Consider the following 26,600-nt stretch of genomic DNA (forward strand, 5'->3'; position numbering starts at 1 on the left):
ATATCTACTACTGTTCTGTCCTCTACATCATTCACTTATAGCTATGTCTTCGTGTTGAATCTTTTGAACTAAGTGAATGTGATCGGACCCTAACCTCTCTATGCTTTCTATCTCAAAATCTATCTCTCCAAGTCATATGCATTCTATTGAAACTGTCGAATGTCTTCTCTGCGTCCTTGTCAGCAGAAGATACAGAGACAACCATTAAGTTCGTTTTCAATGCTCATCCCTCCACATGAAATCCGGAGAAGTAGGAACGACCACCCGACAATCCAGGCGTGTGTGGGACGTGGAACAAACCCCAAAATTCCGCATAATGGCCACGTGTTCCTTAGATGCGAATCGCCAGGGGCACCTGTGTAATAGCACAGTGCCGCCCCTGTACCTATAAATACACACTCACAGCGGTCACTATCTCTTCTTCCACCCTCGCACGAACCCTAGCGCCACCGCTAGCCCTCGACGACGCCGACGACGAAGCGCTTCGCTGCCGCAACCTCTCCGACGCCGTCTTCACGCCGACCGCGGAGATCGTCCTCTCCACCGTCACCGTAGGTGTCCTGCGTCGCCAAGTTAGGGCACGGAAGATCGAACTGCTCGGCATCATCTTCAACTCCGTCTAGCAGTTCTTAGTGTGGTAAATAAAACTTCCTTTTTACAGCACCGTTGATCCTATGGATTTTTTACTTTCTACCACAAGCAGTTTCTGTTCACACAAGTTAGATCTCTCTCATACTGCATCTCATAACATGCCTAGTATATTCACTTGTGCTTCACAAAGTAGTTAGATTCCTCACTTGTACTGATCTGTGGATTCGTACAAATCTGGAACCAACTTCTTATCTATGAGTGAATGTCTTCGCAGGATGAGGTCAATGTCTTCTAAACTGATTTATCTTCAAAATCTTCTGAGAATGCATATGACCTCTTCCCCTTCCCTCGCACCTTAATGCTGTCACAGGTACATGTCCGTGGGAGAATCCTTTGGTTCTCATAGTCTGCATTCATTTGCAGAATTCTTACAGCATCACATAAATTCTCCCAAAGCCAGTTCCTGTTGGTCCAGCAAGCGAAAACCTGTGAAGCCTTTGAATGTCTTGAAGCCTTTCAAGTTAAAGTTTATGGCTTCAGAGAAAGCAGCAAGGAAGGGTGGCAGAAAGTGTCGTGGTGAAACATCCAGAGATCTGCCAGATGAACTCTCAGAAATGTACAAGACAGATCCTGAAGAGGATTACAATCAGCGCAAGACCCGAATCCAATGGATTCGAAGATATTGGGCAGAACAATGGTTCAAATACAGATTTGTTACCCAGGAGTATGCTAAGAAAAACGCCATCAAGAGACCATGGGGAGACATACTATACAAGAATCTTCTACCCAGGTCCAGAGATGAAGCCATTGCACAAGGCTTCTATCCCTGCATGGTTCGTGGGCCACAGCCAGCTGACGCACACCCATCGTCACTACTATAGTGTCGTGACGACAATCTGTTCAAGCGCAACTTCCAGTTTGCCCAGAACTCGGCGAAGAAGAACAAGAAGACTTTTGGGTTAGACTTCAACCCTGGTCCCTCATCTCCAAGGGAAGATGGCACACGACATGCAAAACCCAATGTCATCGGTCCTTTCGACAACCTTGAAGGCCTCATCACCCGCATCCTAGCTCAAGGGACTGTAGTGAATGAGCCTGCAGCTAAAGCTGAATCAGAAGAAGCTCCTGCAGCGCTGAAGACAAAGAAGCTGAAGAAGCCTAAAGCTTCAAAGCCTGCCCCTTCACCAAAGATCTCACGGGCGAAGCCACTGGCAACTGCACCTCCTGAAGACAGTGTGCAGTCCGAAGACTTATCTCGCATCTCCAAGCCCCAGAAGGTCAAGATGCCTCTGCCACACACCGGCCAAGAGCTAACAGCTGCTGCCATTCTGCGCAATGACAACATTGATCTGTCAAGTGATGAAGATCTTGCAGATGACGCTCTTGAGCAACTCATCAAGAGCAAAGAAGAAGCAGAAATCTTCAATGATCTGCCTCTCTTTGATGTGACCATCATCCACAACTTCATTGATGAATGATTTGACACGCCAAACATCAGCTTTGAAGATCTTCAGCTACCCATTGGCCTCAGTGTCGCCTTCCATGGCGCCATTGCTTCAGAACTAGCCATCGCCCAGCGCGTTGTTGAACTGAAGCAGAAGATTGACTATGAAAAAGCCCAGTTCAAGAAGCATATGGCCAAGCTCAGCGTGCAAGATGTGAAGAACTTCAAGATCATGCTGCACGAGCTCAAAGAAGCCTTTCTGAAGAAACGTGCAGAAGCTCAGGGTTCACGTGAGCGCATGAAGGCTCTGGCTGACAAATGTGTGCAAGCCTACAATGAGGCTGAGAAGCGCAAGGCCCTTGGGCATCCTGGCATCGACCCCAGGATGGCCGCGAAGAAGAAGAAGAAGCCTGCTACGGCTGAACCTGATGCACCAAGGCAAGAAGCAGTTCCGATTGTCTTCCCAACTAGACTGACTGGCTCGAAGCCAAAAAGCCGGTCAACCGCTTCAGAGCTCAAGAAGACAAGGATTGCTGAGGCTGAAGCCAGGAAGAGGAAACACTCTGAAGCCTCTCCTACTGCCCCCTCCAAGAAGAAGAGGAAGACCAAGAAAGATCGGGCTGCTCCCACAGAGCCCTTAATAGTTGAACCTATTTCTATGGTCTATCCTGAAGCTGAACGCCAACTGACAATCCATGAGCCTGCTTCCACAGAGGCTCATGAAGCTGAAGACATTCCAGCAGCTGATCCCATCGCTGCTGAAGACATTGGTCACCATGACAATGTAGAAGATGGTGCAGTCCTTCCTCAGCTTGGAAATAGCGAACTCATCAGCATTGGTCGTCCACTGACGCCAATCGTACAGGATGCTTCATGGGCGGATCACCCACAAGAGGAAGAAGACTATGAGGCCCAGCCCACTCCAACTCCACAGGCGTCGTCTGCGTTCCGCAGGCTTCGCAAAGGTCCAAGGCCTCAAGTCTCTGATGAAGACATTCCGGCTGCATCAGCCGCGGAAGAAGAAGTACCACAAGTTGCCACTTCCCCGTCCCACCAAGAAGCAGTTCTCCAGGAGAACGTGCTTGAAAATCCTGCGGCTGCCACAACCACCAATGAAGCTAATGTGGAGCCCTCCCCAACAAAAGCTTCAGAAGACAACGAAGCCACTGATCCTGCCACTTCTGTTCCTGAGTCTGCTGCAGGTCCCCAGTTTGACTATCATGTTGAGCATAGGCCTCAGGTACAGAAGCCAATCCCAAGATTGCCAAGGTTCCCAGGTCCTGCATCAGCACCTGGCTCCTTCAACATCAATGGCTTCAGGGCAGACAACACTTTCTTCAATAGCTCCAGGAACCCCTACTCAAGGGAAAGGATATCATCTGATCGGTTCTGGAGCTATCCTCAGCGAAGCTATTACTCATGCATTCTTTACAACCAAGGTCGCATCTTCCCACACAAGCGCCTTGACATTGAAGCTATAGCTGGTCTGCCCTGTCTGGAAGAAGCTTTGGATTGCTTCAAGCAAGTTGGACTGCTGCCGTTCGTTACTAACCAGGAGCATTGGAATGAAGAGCTACTGCTCCAATTCTATGCCACATTACACATCCGCGGGTACAGCAGAGATCCGAAGACTTGGGTCCTGGAGTGGATGACAGGCAACGTTCATCACGAAGCCAATGCATTTGACATCATTGAGCTCACTGGCTTGCCCACTCCTGGCGATCTCTTCGAGCAAGGTTGTCAGCTGCATACTGAAGCTATTGAAAGCATCTTTCAGAGGCCTGAACCTGATATGAGTCAGATGCTCAGCATGATGAAGCCATTGCCCCAAGATGCTGCTTATCTCACAGAGTTCTTCATTGAAGACCTTGAGTATCTGCCAAGAACCATCTATCACATCATCAGGCAAACTCTCTGGCCCATCAAAGGGCACTCTCCAAATGCCAAGCTTCAGGGTGCAATGAAGACTTTGGTCTTCTATATACTTCATGGAAAATGCTTCAATGCACAGGACTTCTTCATACGCCAACTTGCTGCATCAGGCACTGATCTGTTTGGTTTGAAATTCTACGCCCCTTGGGTCATGCGGCTGATCAAGCTACACTCCGCTATCTCGTATCAGCCCTCAGCCCGCAACCATCGGATCTTCTTGCCTGATGTGGATATGTCTACTGAAGCCATATATTCTGAGCCTGCCAAGGAACCTCTAAGTCTTCAGAATGCAGAACATCAGAGCTTCACTCAGAACATTGAAGGTGTTGAAGCAGTCTCTCGGGTGTATCCTTTGGCTGGCACTACACGTGCACCACACCCTGCTTCCACTGAAGCCACTGATAGTACAACTGCTCCAAGACCCAACAAGCGCACTCGTGTTCTCAACGACCGAGAGCTTCTTGTGGCTCTACATTAGAAACATGATAGGCATCATGACTGGCTGAAGCGTCAAATGAAAAGCCTCTTGGTGGATGTTAATCGCATTTGAAATCTTGCCACCAAGAATGCTTTCGTTGCCCATGAAACCTGTCACCGCACATGGAAAGGGCTCACAATGATGTGTTCTGAAGCTGATCTTCAAGAGGATGGCTTCACTGAGCGATTCAAGTTTGACTCCACACCACCTCGAAGAGCTGTGCTGCTAGGAACTCCATCCCTTGAAGACTCTGAGTTCTCTTCCTCAGCTGCAACAGTGACTGCCAGAATCATCGAGGATGAAGACGATGCTACTTCACCGCCACCTCCTTCAGCACATGTCAACTCTGCTCCAAGCTCTTCAGCACCGCCAAACACCACCGACGACCCTGCTACTACAACTACTCCGCATGGGAACGAGTAGATGCTCTATGTCTTCAAACCTTTTTGGTCCTTGCTGACAAAAGGGGGAGAAGCATATGAGGTTGATAGTCTTCAAGCGGGTCCATATGGGCGGGTGCTTTATATTTTGCTTCGTGCTTAGAACTCTCGTTTTTGCTACATTTGGTTCTTATGAGTTGTAACACTTAAACTAGATGGTCGTCTGCTACTTATTTGCCACCTAGTTTTGCAAAGATAAATTCCGCATGTGCGATGATAAATTCCGCACTTAGATCATTCTGCAGACGTCCATTTTCCATTATGCATGTCATAATCTTCATATACTTTCACATGCATAGTGGATTGTCATCATAAGTTGAAGTGGATCTCCACAAGTACAACCTGCCATGTGCATTTGCATTCCAAAAGCAAATTAACTTATATGCACATCTTCAGGGGGAGCCCTTGCAACTTATGAAGACAATTCCTTATCCTTTACAATTTCATAGATTATATTCCCTGTTGAAAACTTCAACTAGTTTGTCATCAGTTACCAAAAAGGGGGAGATTGTAAGTGCATCTAGTGCCACCCCTAGTTGGTTTTGGAGTATTAACGACAAACCTAGTTGAGAGACTAATGTGTTCTTGAGAATTGCAGGATAACACAGGTAGAAGTCCCTCATTGATTCGGTTTTCCTACCAGAGATGACCCCTAAAAATGTATGAAGACACTGAAGTCAAAGGCGGTATGTGAAGACATTCACATTGAAGACTATGACAAGAGAATACATTGCATGAAGACTATGGAGCGCAAAGATTTAGATCTTTCGTAGTTATTTTTCTTCTTGGTTGAGTCATAGGAGCCACCGTACTATTAAGTGGGGTCCAAGAGAACCAGTCAGAATGACTGAAGTGATGCTTAACCAAAATCCTATGTCTTCGAGTGAAGACTATGAGAGCGAATCTTGTCCAGAGTTGGACAAGTCAGCTTTGCTTGTAGCCCAAGTAAAGTTGTCGTGTGTGTTTGAAATCTGACCGTTGGAACACGTGTCAGTTCCTTAGTGACCCAGGGTCATTTCGGACAAATCAGGTCGGGTTGCCTAGTGTCTATAAATAGCCCACCCCCTACAACCATAAATGGTTGGCTGCTCAGAGTTAGAGTACGGCTTTTGTCGTTTGAGAGCAACCCACCTCGAAGCCTTTGAGAGAGAATTCCTTGCGAGGATAAAGCCCTAAACACCCAGAGCCAAAGAGTGTTAGGAATCATACGAGTTTGATAGTCTTCAAGCGGGTCCATATGGGCGGTTACTTTATGCTTTGCCTAGTGTTTACAACTCTCGTTTTGATACATTTGGTTCTTTGAGTTGTAACACTTAAACTCGATGGTCGTCTGCTACTCATTTGCTACTTTGTGATGTGATGATAAATTCCGCATGTGCGACGATAAATTCCGCACTTAGATCATTTTGCAGACGTCCATTTTCCATTATGCATGTCATTATCTTCTCATACCTTTCATGCATGATGAGTTGTCATCATAAGTTGAAGAGGATCTCCACAAGTACAACCTGCCATCTGCATTTGCATTCCAAAAGCAAATTACTTATATGCACATCTTCAGGGGGAGCCCTTACAACTTATGAAGACAATTCCTTATCCTTTACAATTTCACATATTATATTCCCCGTTGAAAACTTCAACTAGTTTGTCATCAATCACCAAAAAGGGGGAGATTGTAAGTGCATCTAGTGCCACCCCTAGTTGGTTTTGGAGTATTGACGACAAACCTAGTTGAGGGACTAATGTGTTTGTGAGAATTGCAGGATAACACAGGTAGAAGTCCCTCATTGATTCGGTTTTCCTACCAGAGATGACCCCTAAAAATGTATGAAGACATTGAAGTCAAAGGCGGTATGTGAAGACATTCACATTGAAGACTATGACAAGAGAATACATTGCATGAAGACTATGGAGCTCGAAGACTTAGATCTTTCGTAGTTCTTTTCTTTTGTGTTGAGTCATAGGAACCACCGTACTGTTAAGTGGGGTCCAAGAGAACCAGTCAGAATGACTGAAGTGATGCCTAACCAAAACCTATGTCTTCGAGTGAAGACTTTGAGAGCGAATCTTGTCCAGAGTCGGACAAGTCAGCTTTGCTTGTAGCCCAAGTAAAGTTGTCGTGTGAGTTTGAAATCTGACCGTTGGAACACGTGTCAGTTCCTTAGTGACCCAGGGTCATTTCGGACAAATCAGGTCGGGTTGCCAAGTGGCTATAAATAGCCCACCCCCTAGAACCATAAACGGTTGGCTGCTCAGATTGAGAGTACGACTTTTGTCGTTTGAGAGCAACCCACCTCGAAGCCTTTGAGAGAGAATTCCTTGCGAGGATAAATCCCTAACCGCCCAGAGCCAGAGAGAATTGGGCATCACTTAAAGTCTTCTTGTCTGTGTGATCTGAAGACTTATTACACTTGAGGACTGTGCATCCTCCAGCCGGTTAGGCGTCGCGTTCTGAGCATCCAAGAGACATTGTGGATTGCCGGTGAACGAAGTCTGTGAAGGTTTGGGAGTCTACCTTGAAGACTTACCAGAGTGATCGGGCGAGGTCTGTGTGACCTTAGCTCAAGGGGAATACGGTGAGGACTGGGTGTCCTGAGCTGCGTGTTCAGGACTGGGTGTCCGGGACTGTGTGTCCTAAGGTTTAAATACCTAGCCGCCCCAACCAGACGTACAGTTGTCACAGCAACTGGAACTGGTCCAACAAATCATTGTCTTCAACAAGTCACTGGTTTCATCTTCACTTCCCTTTACTTACTGTTACTCCTTGTGAAGTCATTGTATGCATGCACTATCTTTTGTCTTCACTGAGTGACTGTGTGTTCTGTCTGGCTTCATAATATCTTCCTACCTGATCCTTACTACATTGCTGCTATTAAGTCATTGTGCTTTCACTCTATTGAATACTTGACTATGGCTTGTCTAGTGTAGTCTACCTTCCGCTGCAGGGCGATAGGTTTATATTTTATCGTTTGTCTTCATAACTTCCACGTTTTGAAGACTTTCATAAAAATCGCCTATTCACCCCCCTCTAGTCGATATAACGCACTTTCAGTTTCCAATAAGATAATCTCTCCATGTCTTCAACGCATGCACTACGGCGGCCAACTCCAAATCATGTGTGGCATAATTTAACTCATGCGGTTTCAGTTGTCGCGAGGCATACGAAACAACTCTTCCGTCCTACATCAGTACTCCTCCAAGTCCTAAGCGAGAGGCGTCGCAATACACTTGGAAATCCTTGCGTATATCCGACAGAATCAGTACTGGGGCTGTAGTCAGACGTTTCTTTAACTCCTGAAAACTTGCTTCACATTGTTCCGTCCATTTAAATTTGGTATCCTTCTTCAATAGCTCTGTCATTGGCTTCACAGTCTTGGAAAAATTCTCAATGAATCTCCGGTAGTATCCTGCGAGTCCAAGAAAACTGTGGATCTCGCTAACTGAAGTGGGTACTAACCATTCAGTGACTGACTGAACCTTGGTGGTGTCTACTGCTATACCTTCTCCTGATATAACATGTCCAAGGCATCCAACTTGTTTCAACCAAAACTCACATTTGCTGAACTTGGCATACAACTCATGTTCGCTGAGTTTCTCGAGAACTAAATGCAAATGCTCCTTGTGCTCCTCTTCATTCTGAAATGATCTTACTTGTCTGATATCTTGTACTTCTTGGAGTGGTCTCATCAGTCGAATCCTCATGGTCAAAAGGGGAAAGGGGTATAGTCTCACTAAAAGAAATTTTTTGAATAAGCTCAGAAGAGAAGAGAGGTAAAAGATCCTTTTGAAAAGAAAATTTTAGAGAAAATCTTTCCTATGGGCTTGCCAATTTATAGGGGTCACGTCCTACAGTCAACATGTGCTCTGATAGCATCTTGTAGCGACCCGACCTCAAATGGTCAAGTCTCTGTGCTTCAGTGTCATCCCTGGATCGGTAATGCTGACGCACACAGTACTCGAAGCATTTATAACAGAGTAGCAATCACACACTTATTACATCGAATGTCTCAAAAGAGAACGTATTACAATAAATATGGCTTAAGGCCATCTAATACAATAACAGCGGAAGGCTTGGAAGATAAAGTGAGTCCATCAACTCCAACGGCATAGTTGAGCTACACGGCAACGACCTAACAAACCTTACTCCTTGTCTGAAAAGTCTGCAACATAATACGTTGCAGCCCGAAAACGGGTCAGCACATGGATTATGCTGGCAATATAACACAGTAGAGCAAGAACTGAATAATGCTATCACTACATGCATATTTGGCTGGTGGAAAGCTCTATGGTTAAAGTTTTGCGAAAAGCCAATTTTTCCCTACTGCAAAGTAATATATTTTATTTAACTACAAAGTTGGTTGAAAATATTGAGAAGGTAAACCACCTCTCAATCCCAATTAAAAGTAATCATTAACAACCCAAAAAATTAATTATGAAGTGATGAGATCAACATGATAATCCAAGAACCAGATACTCAAGATGTCCATAACCGGGGACACGGCTAACCATGTACACTCTGCAGAGGTTTGCGCACTTTTCCCCACAAGACTCGATCTCCTCCATTGGATTTCTTGCACTACATGGCGTTTGAGAAACGGATGACTGAGACACAGTCTTTTAGAAGCATTAACTCTAACCCCGGGTAGACCGTACCAACCTACATCCCCTACATCTGCTAGCCTACCACTGGAGGAGGTCATGCAACTTAATCAACTATGCTAGAGCCCATAATAGATTGTGGCTGCACACGTAAGTTTCTAGCATGAATAATCTTATGATCTCTTTGAGCCTGGGTGGAAAACCATAGGATGATCACACGGGTTCCCCGGGATCTCTTAGGACAACACTGGTATATCCCCAGGTGTCCGGGAAAGTCCACTGGTATATCCCTAGGGTGCCCCAACCAATCCACCCAGATGTGTATCAAAGTAGCCACCTTAAGTTAAACCTTGGTTAACAATAATCTCTCACATCTTTCATGAATTATCTCAAACCAATCCACGCCTACGAGCATAGCATAGCAGTATAAGCATAACGTAGAAGTAACTCCCAAGGTTTGAATGCAGGGCAATAGGTTCCTACCTCATCAGCTACTTCCCAATACCCACATGTTATCAAATCCTAACCATGCAATGTTTGAGGGTGAAACTAATGCATAAAAACTGGGTATGAAAGGGATATGATCAAAGTGTTACTTGCCTTGCTGATGATCCGCAAAACCTAGAGACTCGTAGTAGCACGCTTCGCACTCCGGGTGTTCTATCGCAAATGAACAATAGCATACATAAGCAATCAAGCAAAGGCACACGGGTAAAACACGAATAAGAAAATCTAACCAAAAAGTTCAACTTAAGAACTCCGGTTTGCTAAAAGAATCAAATCAAACGGAGCAACGAAACTCAAACTGCGAAAGAAACAAGATCCGATTACTAATCTAGACTAAAGTCAAATTTTACTGTATCAAAATCTTGTTCAAGTTGGTTAAACGGGAAGAGGGTTTCGAGACAAAGATCTAGGCGCTTGAATCGCCTGATTACGATAAACGAGTGAAAAGATAAACTAAAACGAAAATCGGATCAGAAATCGCAATCGAAAATAATCGCGGAAAACCCGAAAAAAGAAAAACTGACGAACAGGCTAACGAACGAATGTTCGCTATCTGTGGCTAACGAGTGAATACCGTTTGTTAAAACAAACGTACAGACGAACGTCCGCTAAGTAACTAAACCGAGAAAAAAACTAAAACCGATCTATTCTAAAAAAACGAAACCTAGGGTTTTCTAAAAAAACCGAATCGATTTTAAAATAAAACCGAACGACGACGACGGCGGCGTATACCTCCGGCGAGGCGGGGCAGCTCCGGCGGGGTTCGGTTGCAGCGGCGGGGCTTCAGGGCGGCGGCGAGGCGCTGCGGCGCGGCGGCGGTTTACGGGCGGCGGGGCTCCGGCAGGCGGCGGCGGAGGGCGGCGGCTGCAGCGACTTGGGTCCCGAGGGGCCCCGAGCTCGGCTTATAAAGGGTGGGGGGCGGAGGCGGCTTGGGCGAGGGGGCACGCGGCGAGGAGGCGTGTCCGACTTGGACTCGCCCGGTGATGTCGGTGGCAGCGCGGGGTTGGGCCGGCCGGCTCGGCTGGGCTTCTGCCCAGTCGGGCGCTAACTTAAAACAAACAGATTCCGCCGAAAATAAATCCTAGAAAAATAAATAAAATCTAAAAATTTCAAAATAAATTTTCACCGTCTAAATAAAATATTTAGAACAAGATGAACATTTTCTTGGCCCTAAAATGAAAATTTGAAAACGTGTATTTTTTCTAATGCAAATAAAATTGAAATAAAATCCGAATAAAATCAAATATTTGGTTTTAATATTTTTCCTCTAGTATTTCATTTATTTTGGAGAAGTTATATTATCTCCTCTCATATATTTTAACATGAAATATTTTCGGAGAGAAAAATAATTTAAAACAAAAAAAATCCTCGTTTCAATATTTGATAAAATTCAAATATGAAAACAGTGAAATCCTCAACTCTCTCTCCGAGGGTCCTTGAGTTGCTTAGGATTTCGAGGATCAAGCCAAAATGCAATAAAATATGATACAATGATGACCTAATGTGTAACATTCCAAATTGAAAATTTGGGATGTTACATGTTCTTGAACCCCGACATCTTTGGCGCGCCAGGTTGGGGCGCTGAGGCTGTGAAAATCCAGTTTTGAAGTCAACTCATTGACTCCTTTGTCGCGATGGCTCCCAAGAAGAAGGCGATCACGACGATCGGCTCGTCTGGGGCCGAACCACTCATCCCAGCGCGGGCGGGCGACAGAGCGGTCGTGGATGGTGGCAGAGACGTGGGCCGCGAGAATCCACAACACTTTGGCAATCGGAGCCAGGCGAGCAGCGTCGTGCGTTCCCAAGACGATGAGCCACGCGCCGCTGGGCCCGGGGGCGGGGCCGTGCTGCCCACGGGTGGCGCGACAAACTCTTGGAAGCCGCAGCCGGCGTCCGCGCCGCGACCTTCCCAGGCCGCGCGTGACGAGCAACGCCACGATGTCGGTGCCTCCGGACACCACCGTGGGAAGAGCCCCTTGCGTCACTCTCAAGATGCACCAAGCCGGCATGCGTACCTAGACGCTGGCAGAAACGGAGTGTGACAGCGAGACCGTGATAGAGCTCCTTCTAACGTGGTTAGAAGTTGGAGCGCGTGACGGTCCATGCAGCTTTCGCCGCTACCCACGCCAGCGGAAGCGCTGGCACACGTGCAACTACTCCTCAACTTCCCTCCAGCAGCGGAGAAGCTCGACGAGTGGAGGGCCACCATTCGAAGCGTCATCAGCTTCGCCAACAAAGATGAGCCACGCCCACTGGGACCCTCGTGCCGGTGTTCTATCGAGCCGATGCATGCCGGCGGTGGGAGGACCGGGGACGCTGCGACCACGGTGCACTCTCCTCCCCCACGGTCGCGACAGCAGCCGCCGGATCGCCGGGCCGACGCCCGCGACAATGTTTCTACGGTGTTGTCCGACCCGCGAGCCCGCTGCAACCAATGTCAAGTCCTTCGGGAGCAAGCTCAGGAAGACGCTCAGACCACTATCGAGTGGCGGTGGGACGCACGCCATCAGTTAGATAGGCGCGCGGGACCCACTATGGACTGCCCAACGCAGGGGGGTGCCAGTGACCTACCTTATAAGGTGGGTTGTCCAGCCTTTACCCGTGAGCTACAGCAGTTCCATTGGCCCACCCACCGCATGTTCAAGCCTGAGGTCGGAGAAAAATACAATGGCAGTACTCACCGGTCGGAGTTCCTTAGCATCTACACCATCGCGATGCAAGCTGTCGGTGCTCGCGATGATAAGGTGCTTGCCAATTATTTCTCGTTGGCACTTAAGCCCAATGTCATGTCATGGTTGATGCACCTACTAGTGGATTCCATCTCTTCTTGGTCGGATCTGTGACACGAGTTTGTTGGCACCTTTACCAGAGGCCACCAATTTCCTGGCCAGGCAAGTGATTTGCATGTCATCCCCCAGAAGGACGGTGAGTCCCTGTGCAACTACATACAAAGGTTCAGTTGCGTGCAGTACAACATCCCAGATGTTCATCCCGCTGCTGTCATCAGTGCATTCCATCAGAATGTACACAATCGCAAGATGCGTGAGGAGCTGGCGATGAACAAGGATAGGGATGTAGCCGAGCTATATGTTCTGGCCGATAGGTGCGCTCGGGTGAAGAAGGAAGGAAGTACCCCGGCGAAGATGCCGACTCGAAAACCGACTCCACAGATGAAGACGTCGTCGCCCCAGCAAAGAAGGGCCGACACTGCAATAGGAAGCGTAAGGGAAAGACCGTGCTTCCGTCGAGGAATCCTGCGACCCCGACGCCGCCAAGAAGGCCAAGGTTGATGACCCCGGGAAGGAAGTTGCCGGGTGCACCGCCTGCCGGGCCTTGGCGGCTGCCGAGAAGCCAGGAGGCTCTGACAAGCAATACTGCAAGATCCACCGCACCAAAGGCCATGACCTCTAGAATTGCTGGTAGGTTGAGTTGCTTGCAGAGAAGCACAAAGCTGAATATGAGAGGCGTGACAAGGAGAAGGGCTGGGATGGTGCTGAGGGGTCCGGCAAGAAGCGTGGCGGTCGAGGAGGCCGCCGTGACAAGGATAATCAACAAGAGAGGCCCACTCGGGGCCACAACAAGGAGGAAGATAATGATCATGATGAGGACAACGGGTCCGGCGAGCACGAGTTCTAGAAAGCTACAGAGGCCATGTGCGTCGACGGTGGATCCTCGCTGCACACCTGTCACCGCCAACTGAAGCAGTGGGCGCGTGAAGTCACTGCGGCAGAGCCATCGTTCGACACCCAGAGGCCACTGAAGTGGTCCAACACGCCTATTTTTTTGACACCGAGGATCACCCTAACCGCACAATTGCGGTCGGGTGTTTGCCGTTGTTGGTTTCCCCAATAATACGCAACCTCAAGGTGACGAAAATACTAGTTAACGGTGGGGCCGGTCTGAACTTGATCTCGTCCGCTGTGATCAAAAGGCTGCAGATCCCCGATGGAGTTCTCGAGGAGACGGGCACATTTCAAGGGGTCAACCTGGGGAGGAGTCAGCCGAAGGGCAAAGTCACATTACCCGTCACATTTGGGGGCGAGCTGAACTATCGAACGGAGAAGATCGTTTTTGATGTTGCCAAGATCCCCTTGCCCTATAATGGGATCCTCGGCCGCCCAGCGCTGGCCAGGTTCATCTGTGCCCACCAACTCTACCGGGAGGCAGTTGCAGCGGCTACTACCAAGACACTTGTTCCTGCCGCTGAGGCCCGGGGAGGGAAGAAAACCGGCAAGGCCTCTGCCTCTGCCGACAAGGCCCGTTCCGGCAAGACTTCCGATCCCGGAAAGGACTCCTGCACCTCTTTCGACAAACACGCCTCTTTGGAGCGCCGCGTTACCGTTGAGGACGTGCCAGAGAGCTCTGCCAGCGGGAGCAAGAGGTCCAAGGCGGCCCCGCCAGAAACCAAGAAGGTGCCCGTCAAGGAGGATGGCATGGGTGGAGCTTTTACCATAAGCTCCACCCTCGACAGCAAATAGGAAAGCGCGCTCGTCGCCTTCCTGCGGGCAAATGTCGACATGTTTGCATGGCAAGCATCCGACATCCCCGACGTTCCCAGGGAGGTGATTGAGCACCACCTTGTTGTCCGTCCCCATGCGCGACCTGTCAAGCAGAAGGTCAGAAAGCAAGCTTTGGAGCGACAAGAGTTCATCATTGAAGAGATTAGGAAGTTGGAGGCAGCAGGCTTGGTCAGAGGAGTGCTCCACCCCACGTGGTTGGCCAATCCAGTGGTAGTGCGTAAGGCAAATGGGAAGTGGAGGTTGTGTATTGACTACACAGATATCAATAAGGCCTGTCCAAAGGATCCTTTCCCTTTGCCACACATTGACCAGATAGTGGACTCCAGTGCCGGGTGTGACCTGCTGTCATTCCTCGATGCCTACTCAGGATACCACCAGATCTTCATGATGAAGGAAGACGAAGAGAAAACTGCATTCATCACCCCATGTGGTATGTACTGTTTCATGTGGATGCCTTTCGGGTTGAAAAGCGCGGGTTCGGCATATGCCCAAGCGGTCCAAATTGGTTGAGCCCCAGCTGCATAGAAATATGGAAGCCTATATGGATGATATAGTAGTCAAAACCAAGGATAAGGCCACGCTCATGCAGGATTTTGAGGAAACATTTGCCAACTTATGCAAGATCAACCTCAAGCTCAACCTAGAGAAGTGCGTGTTCGGCATCCCATCCGGCAAACTTCTTGGGTTCTTTGTGTCTCAACATGGAATCGAAGCAAATCCCAACAAGATCAAAGCAATTGAGTAGATTGAGGTACCAAGACGAGTCAAAGACGTCCGTAGGCTTGCCAGCCGTGTTGCTGCCCTAAGTAGGTTCATCTCCAAATCTGCTGAGCGCGCCCTCCCTTTCTTCAAAGTTTTGAAGAAGGCAGGTCCAATGAAATGGACTCCGTAGGCAGAGGTAGCGCTGCAAGATTTGAAGAAGTACCTCTCCTCCACGCCAATACTAGTCGCACCTAAACCGCAAGCGCAGCTACTGCTATATCTAGCGACAACGAATCAAGTGGTTAGTGATGCGCTAGTGGCGCAGAGAGAATTTGAGGAAGAAGAAGTGGTAGCAGCAGAGTCGTCGGATGATGAGCCGGAGGTCTCCCCGGCAGGGCTTGATGCCGGCAAGGCAGAACCCCCGGCAAGACGGAGTCCGCGCAAGCAGGCGGAGTCGAACAGAAGAAGAAGGTGGTGCAGCACCCGGTTTATTTTGTCAGTTCCCTCTTGCAGGGGGCTAGATCAAGATATTCTGGCATACAGAAGCTGAAGGAAATATGCCCTAGAGGCAATATTAAAGTTATTATTTATTTCCTTATATCATGATAAATGTTTATTATTCATGCTAGAATTGTATTAACCGGAAACTTAGTACATGTGTGAATACGTAGACAAAAAGAGTGTCACTAATATGTCTCTACTTGACTAGCTCGTTAAATAAAAGATGGTTAATTTTCCTAGCCATAGACATGAGTTGTCATTTGATTAACGGGATCACATCATTAGGGAATGATGTGATTGACTTGACCCATTCTGTTAGCTTAGCACAATGATCGTTTAGTTTGTTGCTACAGCTTTCTTCATGACTTATACATGTTCCTCAGACTATGAGATTATGCAACTCCCGAATACCAGAGGAACACTTTGTGTGCTACCAAACGTCACAAGTAACTAGGTGATTATAAAGGTGCTCTACAGGTGTCTCCGATGGTAATTGTTGAGTTGGCATAGATCGAGATTAGGATTTGTCACTCCGATTGTCAGAGAGGTATCTCTGGGCCCTCTCGGTAATGCACATCACTATAAGACTTGCAAGCATTGTGACTAATGAGTTAGTTGCGGGATGATGCATTATGGAACGAGTAACGAGACTTGCCGGTAACGAGATTGAACTAGGTATTGAGATAGCGACAATCGAATCTCGGGCAAGTAACATACCGATGACAAAGGGAACAACGTATGTTGTTATGTGGTTTGACCGATAAAGATCTTTTTAGAATATGTAGGAGCCAATATGAGCATCCAGATTCCGCTATTGGTTATTGACCGGAGACGTGTCTCGGTCATGTCTACATAGTTCTTGAACCCGCAGGGTCCGCACGCTTAACATTCTGTGATGATTTATATTATGAATTATGTGATTTGATGACCGAAGGTTGTTCAGAGTCCCGGATGAGTTCAGGGACATGACAAGGAGTCTTGAAATGATTGAGCCGTAAAGATCGGTATATTGGAACGCTATATTCGGACATCGGAAAGGTTCCGAGTGATCCGGGTATTTTTCAGAGTATCGGGGGAGTTACGGGAATATGGGAGTACATATGGGCCTTAGTGGGCTTTAAGGGAAAAAGAGGAGAAGCCACGAGGGCTAGCCGCACGCCCCCCATGGGCCTAGTCCTAATTGGACTAGGGCAGGGGCTGCGCCCCCTCTTTCCATCTCCTCCCCCCTCTCCTTCCTTTCCCCTCCTAGTAGGACTAGGAAAGGAGGAATCCTACTCCTACCAGGAGGAGGATTCCTCCCCCCTTTTGGCGTGCCTAGAGAGGCCGGCCGGCCTCCTCTCCCTCCTTTATATACATGGGGAAGGGGGCACCCTAGACGACACACAAGTTGATCGGTTGATCTTTTAGCTGTGTGCGATGCCCCCTCCACCATAATCCACCTCGGTCATATCGTAGAGGTGCTTAGGCGAAGCCCTGCGTCGGTAGCATCATCATCACCGTCATCATGACATCATGATGATGGAACTCTTCCTCGAAGCTCTGCTGGATCGGAGTTCGTAGGACGTCACCGAGCTGAACATGTGCTGAACTCGGAGGTGCCATACGTTCGGTACTTGGATCGGTCGGATTATGAAGACATACAACTACATCAACCACATTCTCATAACACTTCCGCTTATGGTCTACGAGGGTACGTAGACGATACTCTCCCCTCTCGTTGCTATGCATCACAATGATCTTGCATGTGCGTAGGATTTTTTTTTGAAATTACTACGTTCCCCAACAGTGGCATCCGAGCCAGGTTTATGCGTAGATGTTATATGCACGAGTAGAACACAAAGGAGTTGTGGGCGTGAGTATATACATATTGCTTGCCGTTACTAGTTGATTCTTGATTCGGCGGTATTGTTGGATAAAGCGGCCCAGACCGACATTACAAGTACGCTTACGCGAGACTCATTCTAACACCATGCCTCGCACACAGGTGGCTAGTGGGTGTCTGTTTCTCCAACTTTAGTTGAATCGGTTTTAATGAACAGGGTTCTTTCTGAAGATCAAAAACCAGTCACTGTACTACGTTGTGGTTTTTGATGCGTAGGTAAGAACGGTTCTTGCTCAACATGTAGCAGCCACGTAAAACTTGCAACAACAAAGTAGAGAACGTCTAACTTGTTTTTGCAGGGCATGTTGTGATGTGATATGGCAAAAACGTGATAAGATATAAATTGTTGTATGATATGATCATGTTTTCTTAAAATTATCGGCAACAGACTGAAGCATTATGGTTGTCTCTTTATTGCATAAGATGCAAGCGTCATACAATTGCTTTACTTTATCGCTATGCGATAGCAATAGTTGCAAAAGCAATAGTTGGCAAGACGACCATATGATGACACGTTGATGGAGATCAAGATGATGGAAATCATGGTGTCATGCTGGTGACGATGGAGATCATGACGGTACTTAGGAGATGGAGATCAAAAGCACAAGATGATGATGGCCATATCATGTCACATATTTTGATTGCATATGATGTTTATCGTGTATGCATCTTATTTTGCTTAGTTCGGCGGTAGCATTATAAGATGATCTCTCACTAAATTTCAAGGTATAAGTGTTCCTCCTGAGTATGCACCATTGCGACAGTTCGTCGTGCCGAGACACCACGTGATGATTGGATGTGATAAGGTCTACGTTCACATACAATGGGTGCAAGCCAGTTTTGCACACGCGGAATACTCAGGTTAAACTTGACGAGCCTAGCATATGTAGATACGGCCTCGGAACACTAGAGACTGAAAGGTCGAGCGTGAATCATATAGTAGATATGATCAACATAGTGATGTTTACCATTGAAAACTACTCCATCTCACGTGATGATCGGACATGGTTTAGTTGATTTGGATCACGTGGTCATTTAGATGACTAGAGGGATGTCTATCTAAGTGGGAGTTCTTAAGTAATATGATTAATTGAACTTTAATTTATCATGAACTTAGTCCTGATAGTATTTGCATAACTATGTTGTAGATCAGTAGCTCGCGACATAGCTCCCCGTTTATTTTTGATATGTTCCTAGAGAAAAATAAGTTGAAAGATGTTAGTAGCAATGATGCGGACTAGCTCCGTGATCTGAGGATTATCCTCAATGCTGCACAGAAGAATTATGTCCTTGATGCACCGCTAGGTGAGGGACCTATTGCAGGAGCAGATGCAGACGTTATGAACATTTTTGGCAAAGCTCGGTATGATGACTACTTGATAGTTTAGTGCACCATTCTTTACGGCTTAGAACCGGGACTTCAAAAATGTTTTGAACGCCACGGAGCATATGAGATGTTCCAAGAGTTGAAATTGGTATTTCATACTCATGCCCATGTCGAGAGGTATAAGACCTCTGACAGTACTTTGCCTACAAGATGGAGGAGAATAGCTCATCTAGTGAGCATGTGCTCAGAATGTCTGAGTACTGCAATCACTTGAATCAAGTGAGAGTTAATCTTCCAGATAAGATAGTGATTGACAGAGTTATCTAATCACTATCACCAAGTTACTAGAACTTCATGATGAACTATAATATGCAAGGGATAACGGAAATGATTCCCAAGCTCTTCGTGATGCTGAAATCGACGAAGGTAGAAATCAAGAAAAGCATCAAGTGTTGATGGTTGACAAGACCACTAGTTTCAATAAAAGGGCAAAGGGAAGAAGGGGAACTTCAATAAGAATGACAAGCAAGCCCAAGTCTAGACCTAAGCCTGAGACTAAGTGCTTCTACTGCAAAGGGACTAGTCACTGGAAGCAGAACTGCCCCAAGTATTTGGCGGATAAGAAGGATGGCAAAGTGAACAAAGGTATATTTGATATACATGTTATTGACGTGTACTTTACTAGTGTTTATATCAACCCCTCAGTATTTGATACTAGTTCAGTTGCTAAAGATTAGTAACTCGAAATAGGAGTTGCAGAATGAACAGAGACTAGTTAAGGGTGAAGGGACAATGTGTGTTGGAAGTGGTTCCAAGATTGATATGATCATCATCGCACACTCCCTATACTTTTGGGATTAGAGTTGAACCTAAAATAAATGTTATTTGGTGTTTGCGTTAAGCATGAATATGATTAGATCATCTTTACTGCAATACAATTATTCATTTAAGTCAAAGAATAATTGTTGTTCTATTTACATGAATAAAACCTTCTATGGTCATACACTCAATATAAATGGTTTATTGAATCTCGATCATAGTGATACACATATTCATAATATTGAAGCCAAAAGATGCAAAGTTAATAATGATAGTGCAACTTATTTGTGGCACTGCCATTTAGGTCATATTGGTGTAAAGCGCATGAAGAAACTCCATGCTGATGGGTTTTTGGAACCACTTGATTATGAATCACTTGATGCTTGTGAACCATGCCTCATGGGCAAGATGACTAAGACTGTGTTCTCCGGAACAATGGAACGAGCAACTGACTTATTGGTAGTAATACATACTGATGTATGCGGTCCGATGAGTGTTGAGGCTCGTGGCGGGTATCATTATTTTCTGACCTTCACAGATGATTTGAGCAGATATGGGTATATCTACTTGATGAAATATAAGTCTGAAACATTTGAGTCAAAGAATTTCAGAGTGAAGTGGAAAATCATCGTGACAAGAAAATAAAGTTTCTACGATCTGATCGCGGAGACAAATATTTGAGTTACGAGTTTGGTCTTCAATTTAAACAATGTGAAATACTTTCACAAATACATGCCACCTGGAACACCATAGCATAATAGTGTGTCCGAACATCATAATCGTACTTTATTGGATATAGTGCAATCTATGATGTCTCTTACCGATTTACCACTATCGTTTTTGGGGTTATGAATTAGAGACATCTACATTCATATCAACAATTGCACCAATCGTTCTAAGGAAAGGTCTACCAAGAATAATAGGACATGAAGGATTGCAATCTATATCAAGAACAATGAAATCTACGGGCACATAATTCCTATTTACAACAATAAGAACATCATTAATTCTTCCCATAGGTTTCTTAATGGTGGAATCCGCAAGGTGCAAGTTTAAAGAACAATCATCAAATTCATGGAAACCTAGCAAATCACACAAAGTTTTTGGGATCATGGAAACACTAGCACCCAAATCACACAAAGCATAACATTCATGATCTTTAATTTTAATTTTAATTGTAGGTTCCCACTCATCATAAAGGTTTCCAGGGATAGAAACTTCACCCTCAAGTTTTTCTTCGTCAGATTGCATTAAAGCATCAACGATATGTTTAGTAAAAGCTTTATTTTGACTATAAGCATGAGAAGAATTTAGCATGGATTGCAACAAGGAAATACAATCTATCAAAGTGCAATTATCATAATTAAATTCCTTGAAATCCAAGACAGTGGGTTCATTGCTATTTAAAGTTTTGACCTCTTCAATCCCACTTTTACCAAATTTTGCATCAAGATCTAAAAACTCCGAATCATTGGGACGCCTTCTAACTAAAGTTGACTCATCTCCAGTCCCATCATTATCAAGATTCATATCGCAAAACAAAGATTTAATAGGGGACACATCAATTATGATATGGTGGCTGTTTTGAGGAAGATATAAGGAGGCTTATGTGTGATAGAGCGTATCATATCACGGGGTTTGGATGCACCGACAAAGTTTGCACCAACTCTCAAGGTGAGAAAGGGCAATGCATGATACCAAAGAGGCTAGAAATGATGGAAGGGTGAGAGTGGGTATAATCCATGGACTCAACATTAGTCATAAAGAACTCATATACTTATTGCAAAAGTCTACAAGTCATGAAAACCAAGCACTACGCGCATGCTCCTAGGGGGATAGATTGGTAGGAAAAGACCATCGCTCGTCCCCGACAGCCACTCATAAGGAAAGCAATCAAAGAACACCCCATGCCTCAAATTTGTCACATAACATTTACCATACATGCATGCTACGGGACTTGCCAACTTCAACACAAGTATTCATCAATTTCACAATTACTCAACTAGCACACCTCCAATATTACCACATTTATATCTCAAAACAATCTATCAAGCATCCAACTTCTCTTAGCATTTAAAATTTATAACCAAAGTGAACTACCATGCTGTTCTAAAGGACTCTCAAAATGATATAAGAGAAGCATGAGAGATCAATTATTTCTATAAAATAGAACCACCGCCGTGCTCTAAAAGATATAAGCGAAGCACTAGAGCAAAAATTATCCAACTCAAAAGATATAAGTGAAGCACATAGAGTATTCTAATAAATTCCAATTCATGTGTGTCTCTCCCAAAAGGTGTGTACAACAAGGATGATTGTGGTAAACTAAAAATCAAAGACTCAAATCATACAAGACGCTCCAAGCAAAACACATGTCACGTGGTGAATAAAAATATACCTCCAAGTAAAGTTACCAATGGACGAAGACGAAAGAGGGGATGCCTTCCGGGGCATCCCCAAGCTTAGGCTTTTGGTTGTCCTTGGATTTTACCTTGGGGTTCCTTGGGCATCCCCAAGCTTAGGCTCTTGCCGCTCCTTGTTCCATAATCCATCAAATCTTTACCCAAAACTTGAAAACTTCACAACACAAAACTTAAAAGAAAATCTTCGTGAGCTCCGTTAGTAAAAGAAAACAAAACCATCACTTAAAGGTACTATAATGAACTCATTCTTTATTTACATTGGTGTTGAACTTACTGTAGTCCAACTTTTCTATGGTTCATAAACTCTATTACTAGCCATAGTTTCATCAAAATAAGCAAACAACACACGAAAAACATAATCTGTCAAAAACAGAAGAGTCTGTAGTAATCTGTAGGTTTCGAATACTTCTTTAAGCCCAACAATTCTATAATTAATTACTGGACGTGAGGAATTTATCTATTAATCATCTTCCAAAATAATTAACTAAATAGCACTCTCCAGTAAAAAATGGCAGCAATTCTCGTGAGCGCTAAAGTTTCTGTTTTTTTACAGCAAGATCAAAAAGACATTTCCGAAGTCTTCCCAACGGTTCTACTTGGCACAAACACTAATTAAACACAAAAAACACAACCAAAACAGAGGCTAGATAAATTATTTATTACTAAACAGGAAACAAAATCAAGGAATAAAAATAAAATTGGGTTGCTTCCCAACAAGCGCTATCGTTTAACGCCCCTAGCTAGGCATAAAAGCAAGGATAGATCTAGGTATTGCCATCTTTGGTAGGAAATCCATAGGTGGATCTCATAATAGATTCATATGGTAATTTAATTTTCTTTCTAGGGAAGTGTTCCATGCCTTTCCTTAAAGGAAATTGGAATCTAATATTCCCTTCCTTCATATCAATAATTGGACCAATCGTTGTAAGTAAAGGTCTACCAAGAATGATAGGACATGAAGGATTGCAATCTATATCAAGAACAATGAAATCTATGGGCACATAGTTCCTATTTACAACAATAAGAACATCATTAATTCTTGCCATATGTTTCTTAATGGTGGAATCCGCAAGGTACAAATTTAAAGAACAATCATCAAATTCACGGAAACCTAGCAAATCACACAAAGTTTTTGGGATCGTGGAAACAGTAGCACCCAAATCACACAAAGCATATCATTCATGATCTTTAATTTTAATTTTAATTGTAGGTTCCCACTCATCATAAAGTTTTCTAGGGATAGAAACTTCCAACTCAAGTTTTTCTTCATAAGATTGCATTAAAGCATCAATGATATGTTTAGTACAAGCATTATTTTGACTATAAGCATGAGGAGAATTTAGCACGGATTGCAACAAAGAAATATAATCTATCAAAGAGCAATTATCATAATTAAATTCCTTGAAATCCAAGATAGTGGGTTCATTGCTATAGAAAGTTTTGACCTCTTCAATCCCACTTTACCCATTTTTGCATCAAGATCTAAACACTCTGAATCATTGGGACGCCTTCTAACTAAAGTTGACTCATCTCCAGTCCCATCATTACCAAGATGCATATTGCAAAACAAAGATTTAATAGGGGACACATCAATTATGATATGGTGGCTATTTTTAGGAAGATATAAGGAGGCTTATGTGTGATAGAGTGTATCATATCACGGGGTTTGGATGCACCAGCGAAGTTTGCGCCAACTCTCAAGGTGAGAAAGGGCAATGCACAGTACTGAAGAGACTAGCAATGATGGAAGGGTGAGAGTGCGTATAATCCATGGAATCAACATTAGTCATAAAGAAATCACATACTTATTGCAAAAGTCTACAAGTCATCAAAACCAAGCACTACACGCATGCTCCTAGGGGGATAGATTGGTAGGAAAAGACCATCGCTCGTCCCTGACCGCCACTCATAAGGAAAACAATCAAAGAACACCCCATGCTTCAAATTTGTCACATAACGTTTACCATACGTGCATGCTATGGTACTTGCCAACTTCAACACAAGTATTCATCAATTTCACAATTACTTAACTAGCACGCCTCTAATATTACCACCTTTATGTCAAAAAACAACCTATCAAGCATCCAACTTCTCTTAGCATTTAAAATTTATAACCAAAGTGAACTACCATGCTGTTCTAAAGGACTCTCAAAATGATATAAGTGAAGCATGAGAGGTCAATTATTTCTATAAATTAGAACCACCGCCGTGCTCTAAAAGATATAAGCGAAGCACTAGAGCAAAAATTATCCAACTCAAAAGATATAAGTGAAGCACATAGAGTATTCTAATAAATTCCTATTCATGTGTGTCTCTCCTAAAAGGTGTGTACAGCAAGGATGATTGTGGTAAACTAAAAAGAAAAGACTCAAATCATACAAGACGCTCCAAGCAAAACACATATCATGTGGCGAATAAAAATATAGCTCCAAGTAAAGTTACCGATGGATGAAGATGAAAGAGGGGATGCCTTCCGGGGCATCCCCAAGCTTAGGCTTTTGGTTGTCCTTGGATTTAACCTTGGGGTGCCTTGGGCATCCCCAAGCTTAGGATCTTGCCACTCCTTGTTCCATAATCCATCAAATCTTTACCCAAAACTTGAAAACTTCACAACACAAAACTTAAAAGAAAATCTTCATGAGCTCCGTTAGTAAAAGAAAACAAACCATGACTTCAAGGTATTGTAATGAACTCATTCTTTATTTACATTGGTGTTAAACTGACTGTAGTCAAACTTTTCTATGGTTCATAAACTGTATTACTAGCCATAGATTCATCAAAATAAGCAAACAACACACGAAAAACAGAATCTGTCAAAAACAGAACAGTCTGTAGTAATCTGTAGGTTTCGAATACTTATTTAACCTCAACAATTCTAAAATAAATTGATGGACGTGTGGAATTTATCTATTAATCATCTGCAAAAAGAATTAACTAAATAGCACTCTCTAGTAAAAAATGGCAGCAATTCTCGTGAGCGCTAAAGTTTCTGTTTTTTTACAGCAAGTTCAAAAAGACTTTTCCGAAGTCTTCCCAACAGTTCTACTTGGCACAAACACTAATTAAACACAAAAAACACAACCAAAATAGAGGATAGATAAATTATTTATTACTAAACAGGAACAAAAATCAAGGAATAAAAATAAAATTGGGTTGCTTCCCAACAAGCGCTATCGTTTAACGTCCCTAGCCAGGCATAAAAGCAAGGATAGATCTAGGTATTGCCATCTTTGGTAGGCAATCCACAGGTGGCTCTCATAATAGATTCATGTGGTAATTTAATTTTCTTTCTAGGGAAGTGTTCCATGCCTTTTCTTAAAGGAAATTGGAATCTAATATTCCCTTCCTTCATATCAATAATTGCACCAATCGTTGTAAGGAAAGGTCTACCAAGAATAATAGGACATCAAGGATTGTAATCTTTATCAAGAACAATGAAATCTACGGGCACATAATTCCTATTTGCAACAATAAGAACATCATTAATTCTCCCCATAGGTTTCTTAATGGTGGAATCCACAAGGTGCAAGTTTAAAGAACAATCATCAAATTCACAGAAACCTAGCAAATCACACAAAGTTTTTGGGATCGTGGAAACACTAGCACCCAAATCACACAAAGCATATCATTCATGATCTTTAATTTTAATTTTAATTGTAGGTTACCACTCATCATAAAGTTTTCTAGGGATAGAAACTTCCAACTCAAGTTTTTCTTCATAAGATTGCATTAAAGCATCAATGATATGTTTAGTAAAAGCTTTATTTTGACTATAAGCATGAGGAGAATTTAGCACGGATTGCAACGAGGAAATACAATCTATCAAAGAGCAATTATCATAATTAAATTCCTTGAAATCCAATATAGTGGGTTCATTGCTATTTAAAGTTTTAACCTCTTCAATCCCACTTTTACTAATTTTTGCATCAATATCTAAAAACTCTGAATCATTGGGACGCCTTCTAACAAAAGTTGACTCATCTCCAGTCCCATAATTACCAAGATTCATATTGCAAAACAAAGATTTAATAGGGGACACATCAATTATGATATGGTGGCTGTTTTTAGGAAGATATAAGGAGGCTTATGTGTGATAGAGCGTATCATATCACGGGGTTTGGATGCACCAGCGAAGTTTGCACCAACTCTCAAGGTGAGAAAGGGCAATGCACAGTACCGAAGAGGCTAGCAATGATGGAAGGGTGAGAGTGCGTATAATCCATGGACTCAACATTAGTCATAAAGAACTCACATACTTATTGCAGAAGTCTACAAGTCATCAAAACCAAGCACTACACCCATGCTCCTAGGGGGATAGATTGATAGGAAAAGACCATCGCTCGTCCCCGACCGCCACTCATAAGGAAAACAATCAAAGAACACCCCATGCTTCAAATTTGTCACATAACGTTTACCATACATGCATGCTACAGTA

Source organism: Triticum dicoccoides, chromosome 6A (assembly GCF_002162155.2).
Source record: "Triticum dicoccoides isolate Atlit2015 ecotype Zavitan chromosome 6A, WEW_v2.0, whole genome shotgun sequence".
In the NCBI taxonomy this organism is placed as follows: Eukaryota; Viridiplantae; Streptophyta; class Magnoliopsida; order Poales; family Poaceae; genus Triticum; species Triticum dicoccoides.